Source organism: Carettochelys insculpta, chromosome 5 (genome assembly GCF_033958435.1).
Source record: "Carettochelys insculpta isolate YL-2023 chromosome 5, ASM3395843v1, whole genome shotgun sequence".
Classification (NCBI taxonomy): domain Eukaryota; kingdom Metazoa; phylum Chordata; order Testudines; family Carettochelyidae; genus Carettochelys; species Carettochelys insculpta.
Window position 1 is genome coordinate 99,641,569 of NC_134141.1, and position 12,688 is coordinate 99,654,256.

Consider the following 12,688-nt stretch of genomic DNA (forward strand, 5'->3'; position numbering starts at 1 on the left):
ATTCTGACAACATTTCTGTCAACAGATTACTCCACACATAAAAGCAGATTGAAAAGGCCATCCACTCTGGTGACAGAGAGTGGGCAGACTCCCTGGCCTTCTCTTGACAGAACAGCTAACTGGAAGCTCAGGAGACATGGCTGCCAGGTGATCCGGAAGCCCTATCTATCTACAGAGGCCCCCTTGGAGCACCTACACAGGTTTTTTGTCATCAGAAACTGTCAACTAAAGCGTTATTCCTCATTGCAGAGAGGCAGAATCCTGTCGACAAAAAGTGCTGAATTTTGTTGACAGGCTGTCGACAAAATGCATTTTGTGTGTAGATGCTCTGCGAGTTTTGTCGACAAAACCCTCTAGTGTAGATGTAGCCACTAGTTTGGTCTCTGAAGGGAATCAGAGGAAAGAGCAGGCAAACATGCACATAGAATGTCAGGGGCAAAGAAAAAGCTGCAATCTTCCTTTGGATGCTTCCAAAGAGTTGCTCATAAAGAACACTATAGACAAAGAGATGCCAAGTAATTTAATAAGTAAAAGACTCAGTTATGCATTGTAGGCCTGGTTTTCTATATCTCTACAGTCCGTTTCCACAGCTCCAGCTTGAAGCTACCTTTGCTCTCCCATGACAGCATTAGCAAGGACACAGCAGGAAGCTATACTAAGGCTCTGCCTCATGATTTCTGCAACCTAGGAGTGCAGATAAAACTCTGGAAATGTTTTTTTGAAGGCATTATTGTACTTGATACCTATTGCTCTCAGTTTCAAACTAAGCCTAATATTTTTCATGTGCTGTTTAGCTACACTGCTACTTGGCTGAAAGTAAAGCTTGATCTGCAGTTCTTTCCATACAGACTCTAATCCCTTTGATCTTTCACTTGTAAAGCTCATGACAGATCAGCCAAACTGTGACAGATGATTCAAGGTACTATGTATGCCTGAGCCTGAGCCCCTGTGAGGTACAATTTATTGGAAAAGTTGAATGCCATAGCAGCAATCTCTCTGCCTTTTTAAAGTCTCAAACACAAAGATAGAGAACATTTCTTTCATCCAAATACTAAAAACTATAGAAAAGGGGTTGCCTCAGTCATAGTATAAACACACACAGGAAGGACAAAGTAGGAAGTTCAGCCATAACGAAAATAAAAGGAACCTAGAGACCTTTCATTGCTCTCAAAAACCTAACAGTGCAAGCCTTTGCTTTTCCCCTTCTATTGCTTTCCCTCCTAATTTATACATCTTCCGTCCCATTAAGCATTCAGGTGCTTGATGCCAATGAAGTTAAATGATGTAACTGAGAGGAGCAGCTGATTAGGGGAGTTCAACAGATTACTTTAACAGAGAAGTTAATATAAATTGGGAATTTAGAAACATGTCAATTACTCTTTTAGATTTTTATTGAAAAGAAAGTTTTCTATTAGCCAAGGCAATACTGTCAATAGAGGAAAAATCATGCAGGAATTTGAATCCCACATTACAGCTATGATTCACACAATTTAGTATGATGCCAAAAAACTACATGCACAGAAAAAAGCAAAAGCAGCCTGGTTTTCTTTATATTAGGTATGACTTCCATTAGGAAGAATGAGAAATATGCATATGCGAGATCAAAGGGAGATCAAATAGGTAAGTAAAATGACATGTTTAATGCTACTTTTAAAACTTTAACAAGTACAATATTTAAAATTAAGAAATTATATGATATGATGCAAGATAATGTATTCACTATCAATGACTTGTGGATCAATATGCTTTAGTACATATGTCCTCTATCTTATCCTCTGAGAGTTGATTGTATGATCAGGGCACTTTTTTCAGACAACAAACACTAATTTAGGAACTTAGCAATCAGGTGTGTACTTTACAAAATAAGAGTGGTTTTCTGGTCAGATGAGTAAGCTACAGTCTTAGGATCTAAAGTTCACCCCCCACTCCCACCCCAAGTCTAGGAGAAGTTTAGATCTGAAGCTAGACTTTGTTGCTGAGGCACCACTTCAGCCAGCTGTGAATTTTTTGCTCTGCTGAATTAGGATAGACAAACTACAGCTCTGTTAAAACCATTCAAGCCTCCTGGGTTTATATTCCCAGGGGCTAGGGGAAAAAAGTCTTCTCTCCACACAATGCAGCTCCCCTAGAGATGGAGATGAGGGGTGATGCCCAGTTGAACTCTTTGGTCAAAACAGAAGGGTTGTCTCCTCCCTTGTGTCCAATCACTTCCCACCAGCTTTGACCCATGTTCATAGTCTAGTCTGTGAGTTGGATAATGACACAAGCACGTGCATTGGAATTATGTACTTTCAGTATTCCTCTTATTTTTCTCTGGATTAGACTGGAAACTCCTGGGGAGGGGGCCTGTCATATTTTCTACTAGACTTACCCAATGTTGCCTGGGTCCTTCAGGACAGGGGGCTGGCAATGTGGTATGTGAAGGAGCCAGGCAGGACCTTGGGGATGTGGAGGCTTGGGGCAGGAGGTTGTGGGGATAGGAGCAGGAGCCAGTTGAGGAGGGGCTCAGGGCAAGATGCTGAGGTGTGGGGGTGAGAGTGAGGGTTGGGGAAAATGGAGGAACAACTCAGGTGAGGGTGGTGGCGATGGCTGCCAGCTTCTACCTGGCGGCAATGAAGACTGTGCACCCCAGACATTGGCTTGTCCCTGGGGCAGAGGGGAACTGTTCACCCCACCCACCAGCTTGTTCCCAGGGTCTCGGGTGTGGCAGGGCAGGGGAGAGCCATGCTGCCCAGCTCTGCTGGTGCTCCCCAGGTCAGGCCCAGAGAAGGAAGAGGGTGCTGCACAGGCTGTCTGGGAGTGGGTGCACTGAGCTGTCTAGTAGTGCTTGGGTACGGGGAAGGGCTGTGGCTCCCTCAGCGACAGCAGAGCTTTCTCTCCCCCACCCATCCAGAGGATCCTTTTCTGCCACACCCCATGCCTTGTCTCCTCCCCCCTCAGCCCCACATCTGGAAGGGGAATTTTCTCCATCCCACCTCATCTGGCAGGCGTCTTTTCTCTCCCCTGGCCACCTTCTCTCCTACATCTGGTGGGGCTTTTCTCCCCGGGGCCTTTTCCCTCCCAGACACCTTCTGACCTGTTTGATGGGCTTTTTCTTTCCCCATCTGACAGGGCTTCTCTCCCCACCCCATCCAGCAGGGGCCTTTTCTCCTTGATTCCCATCCCTGGGTCCAGCGCTGTGGCCAAGAGTTGCAGGGATGGGCTTTTGGTAGAGGGCCACTGACCCAATCCAGTGGCAAGCAAGATGGTAAACCTGAGCTCCAGCTGGTCATTCTGCAGTATAGCTGTCCCCCAGGCTTTCTGCCCTCGGTGGCCATTCTGCAATATAGCATTCCTCCCTTCTAACCCCTCCCTTTCTACGTGCTGGAAAATATTCCAGTTCCAGGCATGTCCGATTTGCCTGACATAACCAAACCCTGCCCTTGATTTAGTTAAGGTAAGAGAAAGCTGCATACCAAATGTGGTGTTCCTAGCTCTTACGGTTTAGGAGTTCTTCAAAAGGGGCATGTTAATAAGCAGGTTCTAAATATGCTAATGAGGCACTGCAATGAATATGCGGCACCTCATTAACATAATGATGGCTGCAGTGATTCAAAAGTGCGGCTTTTCGAATTGTGTGCACCTGTGGAGACGGGACCTTCTGAAAGGATGCTCCCAGTTTTCAAAAGGCCTTCTTCCTATCTGGTGATCAAAAGAAGGGCTTTCGAAAACTGGGGTGGTCCTTTCGGAAGGTCCTGTCTCCATGGGCGGTGTATGATTTGAAAAGCCGCACTTTTGAATCACTGTGGCTGCCATTATGCTAATGAGGCGCTGCATATTCATTACAGTGCCTCATTAGCATCTTTCGAACCCACTCATTAACATACCCCTTTCAAAAGGAAGGGGCACATGTAGACCCAGCCATAGGGTGCATCTACACTTACATTCCTCTTTTGAAAGAGGTATGCAAATGAGGTAAATAAAATGCAAATGAGTTATAAATTTGCATATTTGGTACCTCATTTGCATTTTCTAATTTCGAAAGAGTTTCTTTCAAAAGAAGAAAGGCAGTGGAGATGCTGCTCTTTCTAAAGTAAACCCCTCTTCAAAAGAAACCTTCTTCCCCTTATTTAATTGTCATTTGCATGCATCTTTCAAGAGAGGAATGCAAGTGTAGATGCACCCATGTATAGAGTTGTGAAGCTGTATACATCTGAAATGCTTTGTAGGGCCCAGAGCTGCAATTTACAATGTGCAAAGGGTGGCTGACAGACATCACCGAATCCTGGGCAAAGCGGGGGTTCTGTACTGTGGGCCTCCCAGAAGGTGCAGGGCTAGATGACAGTATCCTCCACCCAGCCCTGAGTGCCATCCAGACCCTGCCACACAGGGCTCCAGTGGCAATTTAAAGGACAGTAATGGCAGTGGTGGGCCAGGCCCTTTTAAATCACTGAGCCCCAAGGCAGTTGCCTTCTTTGTTCTCCTCCTCCTACCTCCTGCTGTTGGCCCTGAATGCATAGCAAGGCAGCTGTTTTCAGAGGAGCTAATTTCAGAATACAGACTTAAAACACAAATAGTATTAACATGTGTGATTTGCTAAATGCACTATATTGTTTCAAGACAAACCCTAATTGGAACTCAGGCTATCAAGTCACCTGCAATGGGAAATCTGAACAATTTTTCCTTTCATGCATGTGACATTTTGCCTGTGAATGCATGAATAAGGAAATAAAGGCTGTGCCTTACCAAGACGATTTGTTTTCTCTTCGTGATAGATAGAGTTGCACTGGGTGATTATTTTATTTCCAGTGTGATATACGATTGACAAAGGCTTTTTTCTTTCGAGAAAAAACAATGTAAAAGAATGACATTGATTTGAAATTGTGCCTGGTGCAGATGGTAATCACGCTGACATAATTGCTTTAGGAGTTACCAAATAAATTGCAGTCTTTGACTGTGAAATTTGATCAAATGCTGAATTTCATTGACAGTTGTGGCTCTGAGAATATTTATTCAGATTCTAATGTGCCTTGTGAAGATGTTGCTAATTGTTCTGGAGAGGCTATGTCAGCCAAATAAATTCTTACAAATGTGATGCAATATGATTTTTCCCTCTCTCTAGAGTATCAGCAACATCTATGAGGCTTAGCAACATTTTCACCTGACTGTGATGTGGCAAATAGCACAGGCTGCCATTAGACTAAACACACCTGTGTATGCAGATTGGAAACTACAGTGAGTCACAGGCATTCAGTTTTTTGCAACAGGGAGGACAAAAAGGCTTGGTGTGTGTGGTCAGTTACTGCTTTCTTGTCAAGGGTGTTTATTTTGGAGTGTTAAGGCTGTTCCCCACTTTACTCCAAGTGCAGAGGGCGGGGGCTCGCAAGAGACCTTAAAAGTACCTTGCCTCTATAGGCTTCTGCTTACAAGTTTCCCAAGGTCACAGATTCCCTGACCTTGAGAGGCAGCTGCCACCATCCATGTGAGCACCTCTCTTTAGAAACTGGAAGACGAACATGGGATGTGTCCCTGTGGGGTATCCCCAAGCTCTTCAACCTCCCTTAGCAGAGGGCTTGAAAACAACAAGAGGGAAAAAGAAAAGCCTGCCATCTCTGAGAGCTGACTTTTCAGTCTCAGGCATGCATACATTCAGAACCTTCTCTAGGATGCAGGAATCAAATCCCCCTCTCTTCTCCCATTGCCTCACCTGGCTGCTTGTAACATAGAACTCCATGTCTGGGTTTAATCCTTTACAGGCATTCATTCATAACATGGAAGTTACGTCTACACGTGAAGCCTACTTCGAAGTAGCTTATTTTGATGTAGCGACATCGAAATAGGCGATTTTGTTGAATAACGTCTACACGTCCTCCAGGGCTGGCAACGTCGACATTCAACTTCAACGTTGCGCAGCACCACATCGAAATAGGCGCAGCGAGGGAACGTCTACATGCCAAAGTAGCACACATCGAAATAGGGGTGCCAGGCACAGCTGCAGACAGGGTCACAGGGCGGACTAGTACTTCCGGGGCAACAGCTAGCCGCTCCCTTAAAGGGCCCCTCCCAGACACACTCAGCCTGCACAGCACGCGGTCTGAAGAGCCATAGGCACACAGACCTAGGGCAACGCAGTCATGGACCCCCAGCAGCAGCAGCAGCAGCAGGAGCAGCAGCCAGAGGTCCACCCAGCCCTCCTGGCAGGAGCAGGGCTCACCCTGATCCATGCCATGCGGGAGACAGCTGAGCACCTCCTTGCCACACCGGAGGAGGAGCGGCCCCCAGGGAAGCAGGGCTCAACCCCCAACCCTGCAGCTCCCCGACCCCACCCCCCGCCTCACACGCCGGCGGCTGTGGAGCTACCCCACCAGCACCGACTGGTGGGAGCGGCTGGTGCTTGAGGAGTGGGACGATGACCGCTGGCTCAGGAACTTCAGGATGAGCCAGCAGACATTTATGGAGCTGTGCCAGTGGCTCACCCCCGCACTCAGGCACCAGCACACTGCCATGCGGCGTGCCCTCCCAGTAGAGAAACGGGTCGGCATTGCTGTCTGGAAGCTGGCCACTCCAGATAGCTACCGATCCATGGGACAGCAGTTTGGCGTCGGCAAGGCCACCGTCGGGGCTGTCCTCATGGAGGTAAGAGGACCCACGGGGGGTGGGGAGGGCAAGTGGGCCCTGGCAGAGCAGGGCAGGGGAGGGGAGGGGAGGGCAGGGCAGGGCAGGGCAGGGCTGGGCCACGCACACCCTGCTCACCCCTCATTGGTGCTCTCCCATGTGCTTTCCCTGCAGGTCGTGCATGCCATCAACGCCATGCTCCTCCACAGGCTCGTGAGGCTGGGGGACCCAGATGCCACCATCGCGGGCTTTGCCACGCTGGGCTTCCCCAATTGCTTCGGGGCTCTGGATGGGACTCACATCCCCATCTGCGCCCCACAACACAGTGGAGGACGGTACATCAACCGCAAGGGCTACCACTCAGTGGTCCTCCAGGCCTTGGTGGACAGCCGGGGCTGTTTCCAGGACGTTTATGTGGGCTGGCCTGGCAGCACCCACGACGCCCGGGTTTTCCAGAACTCGGGCCTGTGCCACCGGCTGGACGTGGGGACCTACATTCCCCAGCGGGAGATCCCTGTGGGGGACACCACCATGCCCCTCTGCGTCATTGCAGATACGGCATACCCCCTCCGGCCCTGGCTCATGCACCCGTACACGGGCCATCTCTCTGCCAGCCAGGAGCGCTTCAACCAGCGCCTGAACCACGCGCGCCAGGTGGTGGAGTGCTCATTTGGGCGCCTCAAAGGGCGCTGGAGATGTCTCCTGACCCGCCTGGATGCGGGCCCCAACAACATCCCCCTGATTGTGGGTGCCTGCTGCGCCCTGCACAATTTGGTGGAGAGCAAGGGGGAGGCCTTTTTTCAGGGCTGGGCTGTGGAAGCCGTCAGGGGCGACGTGCAGCCACCCGCTGCCCCCAGTCTCCAGGTGGACCCCGAAGGGACCCGGGTCTGGGAGGCCCTGCGGGCCCACTTCGAGGAGGCCGCGGGGTGAACTCCGCCAGGCCCCCCACTGCACACCCCCCCTTCCTCCACACCACAGAGCTCCCAACAGCACACCCCCCACACACTTCTCCTGGACAAATAAAAGCACGCACTCGTTGGTAAAATGAAACTGGTTTTTGAACTAATAACGACAAAACTATGTACAAGACCTACTAACTAAACCATAACATAAGAGTGAATAATAAAAAAGTTTCCATATATTTACATGTAACAAAAAAGAGAAAAACAGGGATTGCAAGGACGGGGAGAACTATTTACATGGGGGGGACTGGGCAAACGGGGGGCACAAATACATAAGTCCAACTATATACGGTGGGGGGCATGTCCTGGGCCCCACGCCCCTATAGTCCATCACTGGGGGTGGGCGGCCGGGAGCCCCACCTCGGCCACATCCCTGTCCGGGGCTGGCTGGAGGCTGGGCGGACCAGAAGATATATCCGGCGAGTCTCAGCTGGCCCCAGGTGTCCCTCGGCGGTCCGGCCCTCGGTGGCGGGTGGAGGGGCGACGATGGACGGCGTAGTGACGAGCGGAGCAGCGGGTGGCGCGGCGTGTGGAGCGGGCAGGGCGAGCACTGCGGCGGACAGCACAGCACAGGGGGCCAGGTAGTCCACGACACGGTTGAATGTCTCCATGTAGGCCCCCCATGCCTCTTGGCGCCAGGCCAGCGTCCGCTCCTGCAGGTGGAGGCAGCGTTGCTCCACCCGCAGACACTGCTCCATGACCTCCAGCTGCCGGCGATGGATGGCCAGCAGCTGGGGGTCCGTCGCCACCGTGTGGTGTTGCGGGGTCCGCCGTCTTGCCCGCCGTGGGGCCGGTCGGTCCTCCGCCGAGGGGCTGGCCTGGATCGATGGCCCCGGAGGGGATTCCGGGACCACTGAAGCCTCGCCGGCGCTCTCCGGTCCTTCCGATGGTGCAGCTACGGAACACAGGAGGGGGGAAGAAGAGTGGAGACAGGCGTTAGTGTGGGGCCCGAGCCGTGGCCCTTGTCCCCCCACCCCTGTGCTGCAGGTTCCCCATCCCTGTCCCCGGGAGATGCTGCTGTGATGGGGTTCAGGGGTCCCCCTGCACTGCACCCCGTCCCCTGGTGGGAGTGGCTCTCACTTCACTCAGCAGGGTCTGACAGGAGAGGTTTCTTAGGCCACAGATGCCCAGTTTCTCCCAGGAGTGACAGCACAGCAGTCAGAGACAGTCCTTCCAACCCGTCCTGGGGAGAAGACCCCAAGGGGTGCCCCTCTGGGGTGTAGCTTTCCCCCTCCTCAGGCTGGCTGCCTTCCAGCTCTCCCTTCCCCTAGCCTCTACCTGCGGCCCCCGCCTCCCCCCGATTCAAATCCAGCTCGGCTCCTCCCTCCTCTTTGTTCAGGGCAGAGGTATCACCTGCCAGCTGTAGCCCCAGGATCATCCTTTGCCCCTGGGAGCTATTCAGCTTGTTGCTCATATCTAGCCTGAGTCTCCCTTTTGCACTCCCCTCACTCCATCACATGCTGCTGCTGCTGCTGCTGCTGCTGCTGCTGCGGGGTATCCCACCCCCTCCTCCCGGGGGACCCTTGAGGTTCCGCTCCCCCCTGCCCCGGGGATGGAGCATGGCACTGTCGTGCCGGGGTGGGGGGCAGGGGCTGATGCACTCCTGTGAAGGACATGGCCCTGCTGTCCTTGGGGCCATGGCCATGTGGGCATGTGGGGGGCCCTGGGCACATATCTATTACCCCCGCCCCTCAACCCCGGGGGTGTACACCACAGGGGGGTACATACCTGTTGGTCCACTCCCACTGTCTGGAGATCCCCGGGGGGCAGACGCCCGGCTGCTGCTCCGGGAGGGCAGGAGGAGGATCTGCAGCCCGGACTCTGCAGAGGAGGAGCCCCCCCCACTTCTCCTCCTCCTGCCACGATGGCCTGGGGTTGGGCTCCAGGGGGGGCCCCCAAGGTGCGGGGCTTACCTCCGGGGTGGACTCCGGCTGCAGGGCCTGCTGGGGCTCATCGGCCAAGGTATCAAGGGTGGCCGGAGGGGAGGAGGTGTGCCGGGGGCCCAGGATGTCCCTGAGCTCCCTGTAAAAGGGCCAAGTGACGGGGGCGGCCCCAGATCGGCCGGCCGCATCCCGGGCCCGGACGTAACCCTGCCGCAGCTCCTTAACTTTAGTACTGACGTGGTCAGGAGTACAGGCAGGGTGACCCCGGGCGGCCAGGCCCTCAGCCAGCCGAGCAAACGCATCCGCGTTCCGCCTCTTGCTCCCCATTACCTGGAGCACCTCCTCCTTGCTCCAGAGTCCCAGCAGGTCCCGCAGCTCGGCCTCCGTCCAGGAGGGGCCCCGCTGCCACTTCCCAGCCTGGCTGCCCACCTGGCTGGCCTGGCTGCTCTGGCTCCCCTTAGGGGGGGTCCCCTGGGGGCGCTGGGGGGGCTGCTGGGCAGCCATGGCAGGTGCTGGCCCTGTTCTGGGTGGCTGAGGGACGTGCAGGCTGGCCGCGTGTCTGGGCTGCCGCCTGCATGTTCCCTCAGCTTCCTGCACAGGAAGGGAGGGGGAGGGGACCTTTAAGGGGCCGCTCCACACGGCCACCATTGAGCTGAGGGGCTGGAGAGAGCGTCTCTCAACCCCTCAGCTGATGGCCGCCATGGAGGACCCCGCAATTTCGATGTTGTGGGACGCGCAACGACTACACGGTCCCTACTTCAACGTTGAACGTCGAAGTAAGGTGCTATTCCCATCCTCTCATGGGGTTAGCGGCTTCGACGTCTCGCCGCCTAACGTCGAAGTTAACTTCGAAATAGCGCCCAGCGCGTGTAGCCATGACGGGCGCTATTTCAAAGTTAGTGCCGCTACGTCGAAGTAGCGTGCACGTGTAGACACGGCTGGAGTCTGCTGAGACTCAATAGCATTATTCACTCTATTTTTTAGCTGAAAGCCATCTAGGCTGTGTCTATACTAGCATTCCTCTTTCAAAAGAGGCATGCAAATGAGGGCAATCAAAAATAAAAATGACGCACAGATTTACATGTCTGGTGTCTCATTTGATATTCTTCTTTCAAAAGAAGAAAAGCAGTGTAGACGTGGCTCTTTTGAAAGTATACCCCATCTTAGAAAGAACCCGTCTTCCTTAAAAAAAGATAAAAGTAGAAAGAAGGGTTCTTTTGAAGATGGGGATTACTTTCGAAAAAGTCACATCTACACTGCTTTTCTTATTTTGAAAAAAGAATATGCATATGAGGTTCCAGATATATAAATCTCCATCTCATTTGCATTTTCATTTTCCCTCATTTGCATGCCTCTTTCAAAAGAGGAATGCTAGTGTAGACATTGCCCTAGTGTTTAGAAGTTCATTGAGGTTCAGCCTTCCACAAAGCTGCAAATTGCAACCGAAGAAACATCTCTCCCTCTCTTTCTTGGCTGCAGGAGCTGTAACTCCCTATGAAACTGAGCACACTTCATTAATATGAAATTGTTTTATATATTGATACTTTAGATATTTAGCCACTGGATGTATATTGTTTTTTTTTTTTCCTGCTTCTGCTCAACTTTATAACCTCTCTTTTGAATGCATCTTTTTTCTGGTGACTTTTTTTTTTTGGTGACTTTCGTTTAGATCAAGTGGCAGGGTGCTGTTTCATGGCGAGAAAGAGATGCAGCTAAGTTTTGAGTGGTCACGATGTGCAGCACTTTGACAGTAACGGAGAGGAAGCCATGCGAGTCTATACATTATCAAAACAAAAAACAGTCAAGTAGCACTTTAAAGACTAGCAAAATAGTTTATTGGGTGAGCTTTCGTGGGACAGACCCACTTCTTCAGACCACAGCCAGACCAGAACGGACTCAATATTTAAGGCACAGAGAACCAAAAACAGTAAGCAAGGAGGACAAATCAGAAAAAGATAATCAAGGTGAGCAAATCAGAGTGGAGGGGTGGGGGGGGAGGTCAAGAATTAGATTGAGCCAAGTATGCAGACAAGCCCCTATAGTGACTCAGAAAGTTCCCCTCCTGGTTTAAACCATGTGTTAATGTGCCGAATTTGAACATAAAAGCCAGCTCAGCTGCTTTCCTTTGAAGAACGGTGTGAAACTTCTTTTTCAGTAACAGGCATACCTTTAGGTCATTAACAGAATGCCCCATTCCATTAAAATGTTGTCTAACTGGTTTGTGGATCTGGAATGTTTTGATGTCTGTTTTGTGCCCATTAACCCTTTGTCTAAGGGAGTTAGAAGTCTGTCCAATATACAACGCATCTGGGCATTGTTGGCACATGATGTTAGTAAAACAAAAAGCAGTCAAGTAGCACTTTAAAGACTAGCAAAATAGTTTATTAGCTGAGCTTTCGTGGGACAGACCCACTTCTTCAGACCACAGCCAGACCAGAACAGACTCAATATTTAAGGCACAGAGAACCAAAAACAGTAAGTAAGGAGGACAAATCAGAAAAAGATAATCAAAGTGTGTAAATCAGAGAGTGGAGGGGTGAGGGGGAAGGTCAAGAATTAGATTGAGCCAAGTATGCAGACGAGCAGAAGTATGCAGAAGTGAGTCAGTACCACGAAAGCTCACCTAATAAACTGTTTTGCTAGTCTTTGAAGTGCTACTTGACTACTTTTTGTTTTGATAGTGTATAGACTAGCATGCCTTCCTCTCTGTTACTATTCGTGATGTTAGTAGTGTGAGTTCCAGGGATTTGTTCCTGTGTAATCAGCACATAGGAATGAATATTACAAACTGCTCTGGCACCACTGGCTTCATTGTAATTCAGTGTACGGGGGAACTGTAGCATAGAGTAATGAAAGCCATATTTGCTCTAAAGTAGAATGATTAATAAATTCAGTCTCCCACTTTAAAAAAGGCATGAAGCAATTACGGACTTCAGGAGTTAACAGAGTTGAAATGTTGCTGAAACTTAGTATGCAATTACAGCAGGTGGAAATGCTTGAATGAAATACATTTACTCAGTGTGCCACAGCAGTCAAAAAAGCAATCAGAATGTTGGGAATCCATTGAGCAAGGGAAAAATAATGCAGAAAATACCATACTGACACTATATAAATCCATTGGAAAGCTCACATCTTGAATACTGCTTGCAGATGTGGTCCCCCCATCTCAAAAAAGATATATTGGAATTGGAAAATGTTCACAAAATGGCAAAAAGACATGGGCTACATCTACACTAGCACTACTCTTGT